At 40.5% G+C, this 4,131-nt stretch overlaps 1 pseudogene across 1 annotated transcript; it reads right to left on the bottom strand.

The window, feature by feature from the left end:
- Positions 1-606: 606 nt before the first annotated feature.
- Positions 607-965, bottom strand: LOC110310890 (annotated as a pseudogene). Its single transcript, XR_002379869.1, has one exon. The product of XR_002379869.1 is annotated as a 60S ribosomal protein L37 pseudogene (transcript).
- Positions 966-4,131: the final 3,166 nt, after the last annotated feature.

The following is a 4,131-nucleotide window of genomic DNA, read 5'->3' as shown; positions in this document are numbered from 1 at the left end:
TTTTTTTTTTTTTTAATAGACCTAGCCCAGGGCCGGCCTTACCCACAATAGGTCGAGTCATCTCCCCTATTGATCACTAATTGAGAAAATGCCCCAATGAACTTGCCTACAGCCTGATGTTATGGAGGTGTTTTCTCAATTGAGGCTCTCTCCTTTCTGATGACTCTAGCTTAGGTCAAGCTGACATAAAACTAGCTAGTACAAGCATCATCTGTGAACTCTGAAGAGCAAGACAAGTTACCAGCATTGAGGAGTTAGATCAGATCCAGAGTTAACTTGAGAAACTTTACTGAGCAGAGCCTATTCAAAGAAAGGAGGCTAGAAAGACATGCAAACACATTGTAAAATATTTAGTTTATAAGTGGTGTCCACTTTAAAATAAAATATTTCAAATACTTCCACAATTATAAATTTGGAAAAGGAATCATGCCCAGAAGAGGACAAGCTTTAACCTTGGAAAAATACACAAAACGAATGGCTGCAAAAGATGCAGATACAAAAAGTATCAATAAGATAGTTTCTGAGACCTTGATATGGCTTACTTTGTATGGAATTGTACCTATGTACCATAGGAGCTTCATTCATTAATAAATAAAACATACATTCTTTTTTTTTTTGAAACCAGAACATTTATTTTATGACTAATTGAAATCCTTAAGATGAACTGGATGCTGCAACAGCTGCCCTCTTCGGGTTCGGTGTTGTTCCCTCACGGAATCCATGTCTGAATCTGCGGTAGACAATCTTTAGGTGCCTCATCCCACCAGTCCCGGTAGTGTTTCGTCTCTTAGCCTTGGCACTCCAGTTATACTTCCTCTTGCGCTTGGCAGGGTAGCCACACTTGCCACAAGTTGACTTCTGAAGGTGGTAGGCCTTGGAGCCACAGCGGTGGCACAACGTGTGCATCTTGTTGCGACGCTTACCAAGGGATGACGTTCCCTTCGTCATCTTGCTTCTACCGGCGAGGCCAGAGACCGCATACATTCTTATATATGAGTGCAAATAGAGGAAAGTGCTTATTAAAGTAGAATGCTTAGCTGTCTTATCATTTAATCATAAAATAGATTCCAAACCCTGATTTCATGATATATTGTCATATTGTGATTTTCTTTTTTATGTTATATTTTTAAAATTAGAATATAGTTATATCACCTCCTCCATCCCCTCCCATCCTGCTTTCTCCCCTCCCATGTCCTTCCTGCTCCCTCTCAAATCCATGATCCTTTATTGTTTAATAAGTATTATTATGCACACTCACATACATGTCTACATATACACACAATTAAATATCTAAATAAGATCTACTGAGTCATAGTTTAGTGTACATGTATGTACATGCTTTTGAACTGATTATCTAGTACTGGGGTTTCATCCATGAGGAAGATTCATTCTCCCTCTTTCTATCGTCACTAATTGCAAATTACTCTTCATTTGTGGGTAGGGTCCTGTGAGATCTCTCCCAAATATCTTGGTATGTCACCTGGCATTGTCATAGTTGGGGTTTTGTTGAGGCAGCCATATTATTGATACTTTAGAAGTATGCTTTCCCTGTTGTAGCTACAAGACTCTAAGCTAACTTCCTGGGCCTCTGGCTCTTGCACTTCTTCTGGCCTCTCTTCCATGATGCTCTCTATCTGTGCTGACGAATTCAGAAGTAGTCCCTGAGTATCTCAGATTTCTTACATCATGTCAATTTTACTGTTTTTATAGACTGTGGGCTTTGTATTCCTAATTTAATTAATGTTTTTATAGGCACTGATTATTTACAAAGATCTGTCAATGTATTCTTTGTTGCTATTCTTTATTTTCTCCTGTACATAAACCTTAAGTCTTATTTAGTATTGCTATGGTTTGGAAGTGCGGGCACCCCCCCCCCCCCGCCCCAAAGGCTCATGTGCTAAAAGTTTGGTCACTACCTTTGATACTATTGAAATGTGATAGAGACTTGAGTAGGAAATTCACAGTGTATGGGAAATTAGGTTTTTGTGAATGTTTCCTTAAAGGGTTTTGTAGGCTTAGATTTAAAAAAAAAAAACAAAAAACTACTTTTAATAAGAGTTCTCAAATGCTTCGACCCCACTTTAAGTTCACTGTCCAAAGGTAGGGGAGAAAAGATGAAAATAGGACAAGGGGATGTGGGAATGTTTAGAAATAGTTTCTTGGGGGTGATTCCAATCTCTATTTGGCAGGATAGTAGCAGTCCAGATCAGTAGTGTTAGGATAACAAGAATCGGCAGCAGTGTCATGATCTAGCAGAAATTACTAAGGTCTCTAGCAATCAGCACAAGTCAACAGGAGTGACCAGGACCAGCTGGGATGCCAGGAGAAGTTCTTTGCAGTACCTCTCTCAATGAAGTGAAGATCAGCAAAGATGAAGACCAGATCCAAAAAAGCAACAAAGGGCTAGCTATGCAGTGCCCTGTGACTGTCGGTTGAGTCCCATTTGTACTCTCTCCATACAGTATGAGTCCTCCCATGGGTCTTTCCTCAGCAAAACACCATGTGGGTCTGTCTCATTAAAACAGTGAATCTTCATCACATGACATATCCAGAAACTTCCCACTTCAGGGGTTAGTGAGGTCCTGGCTCATTTTTATTTTTGCTTCTAATTTCTGCCACAATATACACTGTGTGTACACCAGATCAGAGCTTCAGTGGCAACCTGCTATGAACGCAAAGTTCTGTAAGGATGGCCTGTAATGAACTTTTTCCTCCTTTAAATCGACTTCTCTTGAGTGCTTATGACAGTGGCACAGATTGATTTTTTTTCTTTATTGGAGAAAACAACTAATATTTAGTAAGTCTTTAGTGAGTACATAAATATAGTCTTTGAAGCTTCATTTTGGCTATGTTTGGGTAGCTCTGGTTAGAGCAAGGGGTGCTCCAGGATTGGGTCAGGGTAGTAGCTACACTCACTTTCTTGTGAAACCAACTCTAAGAGCAGTTCTGTGACATTAAAAAAAAATGCTTCCTTTCACAAATAAAACTATTCGGATGAAATATTTTGTGTATATTATTCACTGCAGAAGCACATTTTCAAATTAGATGAGGGAAGACCATGTTTTATAAGGATGGATCAAACATTTGACTACAATTTCAGTCTCTGATTGCTTCTCATACAGTGGGAAATGGACTCTTGGTCACTTGGTAAAGGCCTTCCCTTAGCTGTCTATCTGGTAATATTAGCCCAAACCTTATCTCTGTGCTGTGTAAGTCTGAATTAAAAATACTTCAAAATACTCCACCTGATATGAAGAAATTAATCTCAAAAGACCACAAATAAGGGATGTCTGAAAATGATAATAAAAAGAAGGTTCTCTTTCCTCCACTTCAGTGGCTCCCTTATTTGAACTAGAAAAAAAATGGAGGCAGGAGACAAGAAATGACACCAAGTCCAAGGCTTGCTGGCCTCATTTCATATCTTAACTCAGAATATTCCATTCTATTTTTGCCCTCATTTCCCTCAAGTTTATACAGTCTTTGTCTTTTTCCTCTTTCCCCTGCTGAAGTTACAGCACAGCTGGGGTGTTATATCAATGGCCAGGATGAGAGAAATGGGGCATACTTGTAAATTATACTCCATTCTGGTAAGCTTTGCATAGTGACTATGGAGAACATGGAAACATACACACACACACACACACACACACACACACACACACACACACACACAAACACATACACACTTATTCAGAGATCCTAAAAACTCCTGCCAAGTGGCTGTCAACCAAGTGACTGCAGATTTTGGCACAGGGCAGAATCAATGGCTTGGGCCAAAAGGTTGTTGTTGAACGCACCTGTGTGGAAAGGTCAGCCTCACAGTGCTTATGCTGGGCACAGGACTAAAGGCAAATTGTATGGTGAATGAAGGCCCTGAGGCATGTTCTGCACTTTGCAACTAACTGGTCTGTCAGGCTTGGTCTCTCCACCTCTGAAGTCTGCCATAGGTCTGGGAAACAACTGGGCTGTGTAACCTAGAAGCTGGCTAGGAAGCTTCACTAAGGTGCAGTAGCAACTGCTTTTGCTACTCAACACACATGCACATGCGCACACACATGCAGGGGGGGGGGAGAGAGAGAGAGAGAGAGAGAGAGAGAGAGAGAGAGAGAGAGAGAGAGAGAGAGAGAGAGA

Source organism: Mus caroli, chromosome 15 (assembly GCF_900094665.2).
Source record: "Mus caroli chromosome 15, CAROLI_EIJ_v1.1, whole genome shotgun sequence".
Classification (NCBI taxonomy): Eukaryota; Metazoa; Chordata; class Mammalia; order Rodentia; family Muridae; genus Mus; species Mus caroli.
This window is presented reverse-complemented; position numbering and strand designations above follow the sequence as displayed.